The 13,620-nt window shown below is 44.7% G+C and overlaps 1 protein-coding gene across 1 annotated transcript in view; it reads left to right on the top strand.

Moving 5' to 3' along the window:
* PPFIBP1 (PPFIA binding protein 1) overlaps positions 1 to 13,620 on the top strand; it is a 102,057-nt gene that overhangs the window by 14,448 nt on the left and 73,989 nt on the right. The window lies entirely within an intron of this gene.

Here is a 13,620-nt window from a genome sequence, read left to right as displayed (position 1 = left end):
ACTGTGATGCAGAATGCTGGTCTGTCATTTTACAAATTGAATTGCTGGAAAGCTCTTATGATTATTAAAAGATACTTTGTGTTAATTTAATTTTCTGTAAAAGACACAAGTTGCTTGATTTAAAGAAACAAAGCAAATACTTAATCAAGGTAAAAGCAAAATCTTCATATCTGTGCATATGCAGTGCTTAATTATTTCATACTTCTAATGACATCCTGTGCAGGGACAAAGTAAAAAATTACACATAAAACCCCTGTACTTTAAAATTTGTCAGTTTTGAAGAAAGCTGGAAAATGAGTAATGAAACCCAGGCAAAGCAGGAATGAAGAAAACATTGCTTTAATATCTTCTCTGAGTGATGAGAAGCAGGAATTTTTCCCCTCATTGTATTTTAAATGAGTTTAAAACTGTGTTCAAGACAGCTTGTGAACAATCAGAATTCAGGGGTGGTTTTGTGAGCAGAAGGGCTATTATTTGGGCTTTCTGGCTGGGTTCCAGCTCAAGGCGTCTCAGTTGGGGTGAAATGCCTCCTTGCTATAGGCAAGCACAACTGTTGCCTCCCCCTGCTATTCCTTGGGGACTGGCAGCCTCTCCTCCCATTTTTATCATGCTGATGTCCTTCAGAACTGAGTTAAGCTCTAGTGATCTCACCATATATATTGAACTTGACTCCTGCTGGCAGTGAAGGGCTTGTGTGCCCAAAATGCTGAATGATTGTCTGGCCACTCTTCCCATGGTGAGCGGCTGAGGTGTTCTCAGCTGTGTGTTCCAGTGGAGCTGATCCCTCTCAAATGAGTCAAACATGAACCATCTTGGGCATCCTTAGAAGGAAGAATGCTGCTCTGGATAGCAGTAGGTGTGCTTTTAAGGATGCCAAGGGGTCTGAAAGCTCTGTTGTAATTATATACCGCACTAAACTTTTAAAACAAACATATAAAAATATGTATATAAATGTTGCATTGCTTTCTGAGTTTGTCCACAGGTTATGATGGAATTGTGTTGAAAATATTGGGGGAATACTTGGAGAGTTTTGGGGTCCCTGAGTGTTGGTTGCCTGCAGTGATGCTTAGGCACTGCTTAAATGTGCTTAATCAAACATTTGCCTGTGTCTCCTGCCAATTGAAGTTAAGCGTTGTGTTCAAATTCAAGATGTAGATGGGAGGGCAAGTCAGGGAGAGTGCTAGAGTTAGTTCTAAAATGTAGACAAACTCTCTGGTAATCAGTCTGTTTATCTAAGTCCTGCAGCAGTTTAGCATTCCTGTTCTGTCGTTCCCTTTGCCCGTACTCTCCCCTCCTGCTGCACCGCTGTTCAAAGTCTGGCTTGCCTCAGAAGTGGCTCTGCCTGTCCATAATACATCAAGTGATGTTCCTGGGGCTGTGCTTTATGAAGTGTATTGTGTGGATAGCTGCTTGTATCATCTCCAAATGCTTTTTCCTTGCAAGAAGCCTGCTAATGCAGCGTGGTTCATCATGAACTGAATTATCATGTAGTGCTATTTCTCTTACAAATGCCCAACCCTGGGAGCGAGGTTGGTGTTTTATTTACTGGGTGTTGTTAAAGAGCTTTGCTGTCTCTTGCTGCTGCCTACTCTGCTCTAGAGGAATCACAGAATGGCCTGGGTTAGAAGGGATCTTAACACCCAGTTTCAACTCTCCTGCCAAGTGGACACCTTCCACTATCCCAGGTTGCTCAGAGCCCCATCCAACCTGGCCTTGGACACTGCCAGGGATCCAGGACCAGCCACAGCTTCTCTGCGCAACCTGTGCCAGGGCCTCACCACCCTCACAGGGAAGAATTTCTTCCTAATTTCTAATGTCACTCCATATTCTTTCAGTTTAAAGCCATTTCCCCTTGCCCTGTCAGTGCATGTCCTTGTAAAAAGTCGCTCTCTTGTAGCCCCAGAAGGTGCTTTAAGGTCTCCCTGGAGCTGCCTTTTCTAAGGGCTGAGCAGTCCCAGCTGTGAGTCCTGAGGGAATCCTCCTACCACGTGTGACTTGGGCAGGTCCCCTTTGCAGGACAGCTGGGAAGCTGCGTGGTTCCCTGCCCCTGCAGCCCAGGATGTCCCAGTTGGTGTGAGGGGCTCCTGTGCTGAGCTCTCTGTGTGTGCAGCGTGGCTGTACCGAGCTGTCCCCAGGCTGTGACCCTCCCAGTGTTCCCAAATTGAGCGCAGCAGGTCACAGGAAGTACAGCTGCATCGCTTGGAGTCTCCTCAATTCTTTAAAAGGATTTCCTGGGAACAAAGGCTCTTAGTGCTCTTGTTCTTCAATTTGGTTTGGTTTTTTTTTTTTTTCTTCTTCTGCCTGCTAATAATCTTGGCTTCTTGTTCACTGTTCTCTCCCTTTTTAAGGAGGCTGGGGATATAATGATTTCCTTGTTTTTTTAATTCTGAACTAAGTTTGCCGTGGTATCCATAAGGCAAATGAATCTCCTTTTTGCTGCTTCTTGGCTTAAGAATACCCTTAATTTAAGAGAAACTATAGATCTAAAACAAAAAATACAGTTTGACCTTTATTAGTTAGAAAAATAGTGATGTAATGAAATGGCTACTGAGAAGGATCAGTGGCAACAATCACATGGCCCTTTACTTGTCATTTTCCTGACTCCACTTTCCAGAAAGCCCTGTGCTTTGCCAAAATTCGTTCTTAGCCAGTGCAACTATAGTGCCACATGAGGCTTAAAGTCTGCTTTGATATCTGCCCTCACCCAAATGATCAGTTCCATCAAATTTAGATTGAGCAAAGGCAGAGGGGATGACTGGTGAGGGGTTGCAGCAGAGTTCCCTGCTGTCCCATCTATCACAGAGCAATCTCACCCCACTGGAGCTGCCTGCCAGACGTGCTTGCCTGCAGCACAGCCCTTCTCCCCCCCTGGCCAGGCAGTCTGGAGCAGGAGGGCAAAGGGCCATAGGGATAACCTCTCCTTGCAGCCCAGGTTAAGGGCAGCATCCTCAGGGAGGGCTCTCAGGTGGCCATACAGCCACCTTCCTTCCTTTTCCCACCTCACCCTGCCCCTTGACATCATCTTGGGGATAACTGCAGCTGTTCAGGGGAGCAGAGAGCTCCAGCTGATGAATCAGTGGGCACATGCATTTCTGGATCATTCTCCCTCGGGGTTTGGGACTAGACTGCATCTCCACAACACTGACTGTAAGGGATCTGTGACTGACATAAAAGGACTTGGAAAACATTAAAAATTGGTTTAGCCCTGCCCTGGCACCTTCTCCCTCTGCTTTCATGACATGCAAGTGTAAACATCAGAGCTTAGCTTTCTGGGACTAATCCAGCCTTGGCTGAAGGAAATTGATATTTAGGTGGTGCTCCATTAAGTCAGTGCTACGACTTTTTACAAAGTGCCCTTTGAATCAAACCTGGTTCCTTATGCTCGCACAGAGAGTGGCCTGGGTTAGCAGACTCCCCTGCCTATCTTTGTTCAATGCTCTCTTTGACTTTACAGTGCTGTTGGGTCATACCTCACTTGGCTCCTGTGGTTTGCATGGCTGCCATGTGGGAAATCAGCTGCAATCCTCAATCTGCTGCAAATCTGATGGAAAACTCTGTTGTTTGGCTTGAACAAGGAGTTGAGGAGACTTGTAGTGGCTCATTGACCCTTTGAAAACACACTGAGGATGGATTGGGTAAAGCTGAGTTTTCAAAACCATCTCCCATTCTCTGGTGCATTTGTTTGCTTTTGTCTGTACTAACAAACCTTATTTTGAATTCATATCAGCATCCTATGGAGGCTCCGGTATTACCTCTGGATTTATTACAGCCAACTTCACAGTGTTGGATTTGCATAAGCTTAACAAGGTTACAATGTACAAGTTTAATTAAAAGCAGTAGAGCCTTTGGATAGGAAGTCAAAATCTCTATTATTAATACAGTACAATTAAGTTTCTCAGTACCTAGCTAGTAATTACACAAAATTCATTGCAGTATGGAAAGACTGGAAACAGAAGCATAGAGGTGTGTAGAAGGAGGCTTTTGCAAATACCAGCTTCCTGAATTGTTCTACTTTTAAAAAACATTTTCTCCCTTTTGTCTTAAATAGTACTATTTTTGTTGTTTGGAGTTTGTAACTACAGCCTATTCCTTTGCTTGGCGTGGGTGGTTCTAAACAGCTAAAGCTTTGAGGTTTGTGTGTCATGAGGTGCTGCAATCCAGTCATTCATTTTCTCTTCCTTGGTGAGCGTTTAGGGAAATTTTGAGGGCTCAGTGAGGACTTGGACTCATCCAGAAGCAAAATAATCTGTAGTGAACACTCTTGGATTACAGGGAAGGCTGGATACAAATCTGTATTCCCTGTTTTCAGCTAACTTGTAGGGAGTGGTAGTCAGTGCAAGATAGTGCACTATTTCAGAAGTATTTCAGCAGTGACCTTTTCAGCATCCAGCATATTTATTGTCCAAGAACTGCTGGAAAAGCTATAGTGAGATGGGTCTTTAAAGTCTGGATTGCATGCACAGGACTGGAGTCTGACACAGCATAGCAGCTCTGGGTTTAGGATGTCTTTTGTTGCTTTCCCTGAGGGAAGCCTGGAACAATGAGGTGAAGAGATGTGCTGGAGCCCTCGAGTGGGTTGGCAGCAGAGCCCTGAACATGAAGCCAGAAGCCAGAGCGTGCTGTAGTGTGATCACCAGGCAGTAATTCTGCAGCCACAGCTCTGGGCAGACACACAAGTGCTTTGCTCTCCTGTGGCATGTCGTGCTGGTGTGTGTCCTGCTGTCCTGTCCTCTGCTCATTCTGAGCATCAGGTAAACTCCATTTATCCTCCTCTGCCTGGTGAGTTCAATTCTTCAGTGCTGCAGTGCTGTTTTGGTTTTTTTTTTTTAAGATTTCTTTTATGGATTTCTTTTGGCAAGCAACTCAAAGTAAACTCAGAGATGTAAAGCTTCCTAAATTACTCATCTTTTCCACACAAAACTGGGTAAAAACATAGGGCTTGTCTCAGACATTTTCTAATGATCAAATGTGTCTTGCTTCAGACTGAACATCTGAAAGAAACTTCTGGGAAGGAGAGCCATGGAATAAACAGCAAATGAAATCACTTTACAGCCCTCTTTTGTATTACCAGAGGAGGAGGAGAGTGATTACTTCTTAGCAAATTAGGCTACATAAAAGAACTCTATATAAAGATTATAAGTGCCCTAATGAGTAATAATCAGTGATGAAAGCAGAAAAGGGAAATGCATTATCACCAGCTGCACTGCTGCCATGTCTCTGAGGATTACTGGGGTTTAACGAGGACCTGTGGGAAGCTCTTTCCGTAATTCCATCTTGCAGGCGGTGATCTCAGCCTGCAGGTCCTCAGCTTGCATGAAGAGCAGGGGGGGGAAATCCTGAATTAAAAAGCAATGTGGTGTTGCATGTTGGGAGCCCTGTGCTTGAGATGCCTTCTCTGCAGAAGAGAGGCAGCAGGCATCTCCATGAGGCAAGTTGTGCACTGCTGCACACACAGCTCATAGAGATCTTCCCAATTTGTCCTTCCCTTCCCTGCACTTCATTTCTTGTGTTCTCTTGGTTCATCTAGACCTGGTTCATCTGTAGACCACTGCGTTGATGTAGTCCTCTCTTAACGCTCGTCTTGACCTGCAGAGCCCCACATTTAGAAGAGGGTGCCAGTTCAGTGTCTCCTAGACCTTGTCTTTGCTGGGCTAGAGAGATGCTAGGTACCTACGGATGGTAAACAAGGAATGTGTGGGAAGTGAAGGTTGTGTTGCAGCTCAGCAGCTAAGGGGTTTCATAGAAATCAAAGTTGTTGCAGTGTTTTTGAGAGTGATGACTTGCCCTGTAGATAAAGCAGGAGCTGGATTTTACTATTTAGTCAGATATGAAAGGCTGTTTTCTCCCCTCATAAGTTTATAGGATTCTTAGAGGAAATTTCAGGATAAAAGGAACTGAGACAGAAGCCCAATCATTGACTCAGTCTCTCATGTTGTGTGTGAAGGGGTCTCTAATGAGACTAAATGACTGTGTACAGTAATGAGGGTGGGTTTGGATTGCAGGAGGTGAAAGATATGGTGGTGACTTGACCTGAAAAGACCTCTTGGAAAGACCTTGTCCTGTCTCCATTGCTTCCACCATCCCCTCCATGGGACAGCAGCACGTGCTCCTGGGTATGGCTCAAAGGGACAGACCCTGCAGCCTTCCAGTGAGAAGGGTCTGTCCCTTTGAGCCATACCCAGGCTGGTTTCACCCAGCTCTTCTGCACAGGGAATGATCTCCCTGTGCTCCACTGCCTCTCCTGACGATGGTCCCTTCCCCAGTTTCTTTGTTGGAAAATAATCAGTTTAAGTGATACTGAAGTCTTTTCTGCTGTCTCCCAAATTTTACACAGCAGTTAAAAATCTGTTTGGGTGAACTGTTGGATTCCAGGAACATCTGTTTGTAGGATGTTTAATAGAAGCATCCTCATGTGGGATGTATCCTGCTTCTAATATTAGCTCTTCCCTGTGGGAAAGATGGTTATTAGGTGATTTCTAAATGAAGATATAACACAACAAATACTTAATGGTGCAGCATCTTCTAAGTAGTTCTTTCACATCTGACCTTTCATTTTGGAGTCTAAACAAAGTTCACCTCTTTCCTTAAAGAAACAAACAACTGCTGTTCCACAAAACAAACCAAACAGTTAAGTATGAAATACTTATTTATTCACATTTCATGTGAAATATGAAAGTGGCTCTCACTGAGCTGGTTTCTGCTTGGCTGCTATGGTGGCTAGGGCTTGTTCTTCCATGAGAGTGAAAAACTGGGTGGGTGAAGTAGGAGAGTTTATTGGACTAAGCTGAGTGGAAAGCTCTTAGGTGAGGATGCTGCTTTCTGGGGTCAGATATAGTATGATTTGTATGGGTTTGGGTTTGAGGAGGCCTCAAAGATCATCCAGTTCCAGCCCCCTACTGTGGGCAGGGACACCTCTCACTATCCCAGGTTGCTCAGAGCCCCATCTAGCCTGGCCTTGATATCCCCATCTGACTGTTTCAGGTTGTGGTACAGTGAATTTAGTTAGTTGAAATTCATTGTGATTTAAGGCTTATTGTTTTTGTGGGGTAACTTTACTTTTGTGCCCAGACTCTGTCTTGTTCCCAGGCCCAGTGTTTGGAAGCTCTTTTCCATAAGTCTCACCACCTTGCTCCTGACACACTGCAGTGCTTGGCTCAGAGCCCTGGGCTTTGGATGCCAGCACCTGCTATTAATAAGTGGAGCCAGACTATCCCAACTGGAGAGAGATCCTCTCATCACAGGACACATCTGTGCTCCTGGCAGGACCAGCATTTTCTCCATGCTGCTGTCAGGACGTGTGTTGCTGTTGACCTGGGGTGTTTGCAGGAGCAGTGGAGCTGTTGTGGCTGTCTTCCTGTCTGGAGGCTGGCTGAAGTGCTCTCTGACAAGTGGGGGATGTGGTTTTGCATATTATGACCCTGGAAAGCTTGGGGGGAAGCTGCTGCTGGTGACTTTTTAACTTGCTGTGTAATTGGTATGCACTTGGAGTGGTGGTCTAGAAGTGGAAAATGACTTTGCAACTTGTTTAGCCCCTGAGTCTTGTACTCTGCCTGCATCTTTCTTTTCTGTCTCATGAACTGCCTCCTTGCTATTTTTTCGAGCAAAAAGCTGCTTTTTCTGTTGTTGCAAGACACTGACCACTTTAAAAAAGGGCAGACTGAAAGCTAATGAAGTGTTTCCTCTGAGAATAATGCTCTCTAATTGTTAGTGAAATAGTTTTTTACATTGGTGGCAACATCCTTGTTTGTTCCTTAACTAAAGTGCTCTAATAGGTTAGTTATAAAGCAGATTCCTGAATAAAATTAGTAAGTGGGACTAAGTATATTTGCCACTGGTGGCCCTGGGACTTGCCCTGAGGTTGCTGATGGAGCAGCTGCTGGACCAGACAAAAGAGGGAATTGCTGAGTTCCTGCAGCAGAATCTGATCTTGTGAGAGGCTGATTTGGATGTGTCTTCTCTACCTGCACAATAATTTCCCCTGAAGGTGTAGGAATGTGACATCTGTTTGGATCTCTTTGCTTTCTGCCAAATGTGGTCAAAACTGACAAGCAAGTTGAAAATTTAATAGGGTGAGGACTGACAAACAACACTACCACATAAGCTTAATTTCCTTAAGATTCCAGGCCAGAAATATGTGCTGAGAGTTTTATTCTGCAGTCATGTGCTTTAAAACTGTGTGGAACAATGTGATTAGTAGAAATGTTATTTTCAGGATCATTTGCAGTGCATGTGAAAGCACAACAGCTGAATCCTGTTGTGTGCATGCGTATTAGCATGTAACCAACTTAAAAGGGCTGAAACAACCCAAGTGTCTGCATTGAAAGAAAGCAAAATACAGGTATAAAACTTATTTGTGAAGCTGGCAAAACATCTAGTTAAGTTGATCCTAATTTCTAGGGTTTTTAACTCTAATCCTTTGGCTGCCTCCTCTTGACAGCAGCAAAAGGATGTTATTTTGTTCTTTTTCTTGGTAAGTGCTTTTGTGTTTTGCTTCTTGCAACGCTTCCTCCTCATTTCCCAGCTCTGGAAACACAGAGTTGGGCTGTGTGTGCTTCAATAGCAGGATTCTGTAAGCTTGTGGTGATTGGAGCTGTGTAAGTTCCTTTGAGGAATGTCAAAGTATTGCTTCGAATGTGAAGGATGCCCAGAACAATTAGGGGCAATTGAAGGGTGGGCATGTTCCTGGAAAGTGGTATGGAGAACCTTATGTGAGAGCCTGATGCCTTTTTGTCAAGGAATATATTGTGCTTATTTTGAGCAGAGTTGGGAAGGAAGACAGAAAGCAGAGTATGGTAACACCAGTGAGGTTTAGGAGATGAACACCACTGATATGGCAGTGCCTTTTGCATTTGATGGAGTGTGCCAGGGTTGAAGGGATCAGGGACATGGAGGCTTTTCCTGGCTCTTTTGCATATGTAGTAGAATAAAACCAAATTGGTGCCTGAGAGAGAAAACACTTCAATAATCTTTCTGTGTTCATTTAGTGATAGCAGTGCTTCACTGTGGAATCTTGCCCTAAAGAAAAATCAGTCTCCTCTCACAGAGCTCTTGCAGCCTCTGCTGCTTTGGGCTGCTGTCTGATTAACAGTCCTTAGTCACCTCGCTGCCAGCAAACGTGACACAACTATGAGGGGAGAACTCTGACAGCACCAGCACTTGGTGCTCTCAGATCTGTCATTCTCTCATATCTGATTCCACAGACTTAACATCACCCTGCTTCAATAGCATGGGTTTTGGGGCATGAGATCTTCAGTTAAATGAATGAAGTAATCTTCCGTGTTTTTCAGATAGTTCTGCATCTTCCATCAACTAACATCTGCACTTTCACAGCTGACAGAAACTGCATGCAGTGGCACTCCAGTTCATAGATGGACACAGTGATTAATATAAAATTAGTCATAGATTAGTCATATTTTTTCTTTGTGTAAATCATGTCTAGTTTCACTTAATATCTGATAAGTCAGTGATTTGAAAGCTTTTATTTAAACCTTCTGCAGTTTGTTCTTGCTGCTGGTCTTACAAGTACTTCATTGAATGGTCTATCTTGTGTTACTCATCTCTGACTCATGAGATTATTCAGACTATTTTATTATGCTTCCAGAAAGTGTTTCTTTGCTGTGGTGGTTGGCTATGTTGTCTGTATCCCTCCAGTGCTGCTGTGTGGATTCAGTGACTTCTGTGCATGTACATTGTTCAAATGTGCTGTTTTGTGGTAGGAAATGTTGTGTGAGCTATCAGCTGTTGGGTCACTGGAGTTAATGATGTGGTTAGTTTTGTTCAGTTGTGCCAGACCCCCTGGGTTTGGATCAAAACTTGTTTTTTAAGCTCAGGGCTGGCACTTGTAAATGCACAAGTTTTAGGTTTCAGCTGTGGGTGCAGTAAAACCCCAAACCAGACTGCCTTGTTACCGTGGATGCTGTGTGATTTTTGTCTGTGTCAAAATGTCTGCGGCCTTCCAGAAACCAAAAATAAAGATAAGGGCTCAAACATCTGTGTTTCCTGTTCTTGTCTAATTTGTCTGAGTGCAGCTAGCCTGTCCCAGCATAAATAAGGTATCTGCTACATGGTCTGCAGGGACTGAAAAATGCATCCTGGGACAGGGTGACTTAAAGGTGAAGTAGACTGTGTTGGTGGGTGATATTTGGCATGGATGGATGGTGTATACAGATGTGAGGAAATCATTCAAGCTGCAGTCCTGATTGCTTCCATTCAGATTCAAACCAGCCTTTGCCCAAAGGCCTTTTACAAAAAATCGTGCCATTAGTGTAAGACACGCGTCAATGGCTTTTTCCACGGAAAACCATTAACTCTTCAGATCATTCGGACTGTTAGTGTTTTTTGCTTCCTTTGCTTCTTTGGCTTTAAATCCTCTTCCCACCTTTCCAAGGCAAGATAGCTGGACACAAATCAGCTTGCATCAGTGACTTCCTTTGAATTGTATATGTTAATAATTTTTCCTTAGTAATTTTGAATCCTGTTGCTTGTGGAAATTTCTTTTTAAAACGTAGGAAGAATGTCACAGTAGCTTTTTAATTGAAACACAAACAGACAGACATGAGGCAAGTGTGTGGGAGGGGGCAGTAATTGGAATTGTGCTGTGACTAGCCGGGTCCCATGTTAGAGTAATTTTTTAGCTTTTAGTAAAGAGCAGGAGCTCTTTCAGATCTTGTATCTCAAAGCCTTGCTTTTCTTGATCAGAAATGATCAGGCAAAACAGATCTTTATTTTTATCTTGTAAAGAACAGACATGAGTCAGACTATTTGCATGCAGTGCTCTTGCATTCTTCTGGAAATATTTCTGAAACAAAGCTCCTAGGAGTCACAAAGCAAAGAAATAGTGCTGCACCTTTCTTCTTAAGCTGTGCCCCTAAACAGAGTGCAACATGTGATTTTTTTCAGGTCTTTGAGCACAGGGCTGTGTTCTGTTCAAATTCACACAGTGTGTAATTAATTGCATGCAGTTGTGCATCTTGGATTCGAAAAAGAAATGGGTGGCTATTGCAGAAAACATTTGATTGGCAAGGCAAAGTATTACTGCTGAACATGTAAAATTGTGGGATTAGGATTTGCATTTTCTTCCTGGTTAAGAAATTAGAGTCTGGAAAAGAAAAAGAAAACCATATCGTGCACCTTTCTTTCCTGGGGATACTGGTAGGTTCCCCCAGGGTGTTTATACTTTGTGATGTTCTCTCTATGAAAGCAAAAACCCAATTAACTCTCACCTGATTTGCCTAGCCCTGCTCTTGTTAAATGATCATTCCTAACAACTGGCTCTTGGTTATGAGTGTGGTTTTCTGGGAGGTTGTTTTCTTCATGCTGGAAGTGAACTTGGATTGAACTCGGTGGCGGGCTTTGCTCTTGTTGTCAAGGCTGGAGAGCCCCCGGCCACCAGTGTGCCCTCAGGTCAGGCTGTGTGTGACATGGGAACAGCTATTTGCTCAGCTCCTGTTCTTGGATGATAATTGACCCTTCCAGTTAAACCAGAAAAGCCCCACCCTTTCCCAGAAGTCCCAACAAGTCCCAGGTTTCACTCTTTGTTCTGAACTCCAGACTTTCCCTAGGGGCTGTCAGCCTTCCTGGCATCCCAATGCAGGGCACAGGGTGAAGCCCCCTGGATCTCTGTGTCCTGTGCCCTGTTCAGGCTGGAGAAGTGCTGGGATGAACATCACAGCCAGTCCTATAGGAAATACTACTGTAAACACTCTTCAGAGGTGAGGGTATGCAAGAGGGATTTCTTTAGCTTAGGGTTAGAGGGTGTCTGCTAGAGTAGTGTTGGGGTTTAACCAAAACCAGCCACTAAACCCCAAAAAGCCACTTATTCACTCTTTTCCTGGTGAGATCAGGGGGAGAATTGGAAGGGTAGAAGTGACAAAGCTTATGGGTTGGGATAAACAGAGAAAAAGCTGTGCACACAAGCAAAGCAAGGAATTCATTGTCCACTTTCCATGGGCAGGCAGGAGTTCAGCCATCCCCAGAAGAGCAGGGCCCCATCACAGGTAGCAGTAACTTGAAAAGGCAAATGTCAGCACTCTGAACACCATCCCTGAGCTTTATATACTGAGCATGATGCCATAAGGTCTGGAGTGTCCCTTTGGTCCCCAGGGTCAGCTGTCCTGGCTGTGTCCCCTCCCAACTCCCTGTGCACCCCCAGCCCCTCACTGGGATGGGCTGAGAGGCAGAAAAGGCCTTGGCTCTGTTCAAGCCCTTCTCAGCAAGAACTAAGCCATCTCTGTGTTATCCCCACTGTTTGCAGCACAATCCAAAATTTAGCCCATGCTACTTGCCTTGAAGAAAATTAACTCTATCCCAGCCAGAACCAGCCCCGGAAGTTCATTAGTCAAAATTAAATTGAGTTTGAGGAAGGAAGGACATGGGGGAGTGGGAAATGAAGCCCACTTCCCTAGCAGCCTTGGGAACAAACTGAATCCTTGTGTTGCCAGGGTCTGAGGCAGTTTGTTCCCTTTTGAGGAATGCAGGGACACGTTCCCTTCCTCATCAGCCAGCCAGTGGCCGTACAGCTTGCCCAAGGTGTGGGCTGAGTGTGTAGCTCTGACTGTGTCGAGAAGGAAATGACTAAACTTGCTGTCAAGGCACAGTAACAAAGAACATCTTTGATTTACCAAAATAGTGGTGGTGCAGAGGCTTGGGAATAGCTGCGGTGCTGCCACCCGTGCTGGGAGTAGCAAGTCAGTCTGGAGAACAGCCCTCGTGGGGAGCGTGAGTCTCCTGCAGTGTGGTGGGAGACAGACCTGGCTGGGAGCTTGGTTCTGAACAGCTGCTGGGGCTTCCCTGTGCTGCACAGGACTCTGAGGGAGTTGGGGCAGCACTGGTGGCTGCAGCAGGAGGGCCAGGCCAGCTGTGACAGGCAGAGGTGGCCAGTCCCTCGCAGCAAAGGTGCAGCTGCAGAATCCTACAGCAGCTCTGCTCCACGTCTCCTTCCCCCTGCCCAACTGCTGCCTGCGTGTCCTGGCAGCCCAGGCAACAGCAATCCCAAAGGTCCTGTCAATCTGGGAGCCTCAGCTCCAGTCAGATATTTGTAATGAGGGGGAGAAGCTCCATCTAATTATAGGTTTTCCATTTCGGCCCTTCATATTACTTTAGGCAGGCTTAAAATAACACCGTTAACTAACTTCTTTTCCCTGGCTTTGCAGTTTCATACATGACATTCTGCAGTGCCCTTTATAGAAACCTCAAATATTTTTTTTGCCCCGCCTACCACATTTTGTGTCTTTTTCCATCTGGCAGATGTTTTTTCCCTGTGTTGCACAGGGCTCAGTACGTAATTAGTCTGTTGCAATAGCCTGGAGCCCCAGTCCTGTGACGGAGTCTGCTTGCACAGGCTTCTATGTCCTGCTCAGTTCTTTGTCATTTTTTTTCCCCTGGTGGTTTTGTTCAATGTACTCTAAAAACTGTTCTGAGAAGTAACAAGCACCCAATAATTTGTGTGCCTTGAGATCATCTATTATAGCTTTTTACTGTACCTGAAAATATTAGGGGATTTTTCCTCCCAGTCATACAAGGGCTGAATTCTCTCTCTTCCAGTTTATAACCTCTGGATATTTGCAGTTTGTTGCCACAAGTCGACAACTAGTTAGTCAGTGTGCCTTTACTTTATTCCTA

The sequence above is a fragment of the Agelaius tricolor genome, unplaced genomic scaffold, assembly GCF_023055355.1.
Source record: "Agelaius tricolor isolate 1412-34295 unplaced genomic scaffold, bAgeTri1.0.p SCAF_3, whole genome shotgun sequence".
Classification (NCBI taxonomy): domain Eukaryota; kingdom Metazoa; phylum Chordata; class Aves; order Passeriformes; family Icteridae; genus Agelaius; species Agelaius tricolor.
Note: the sequence above shows the minus strand (reverse complement) of the source record. Positions and strands in the feature narration are given on the sequence as shown.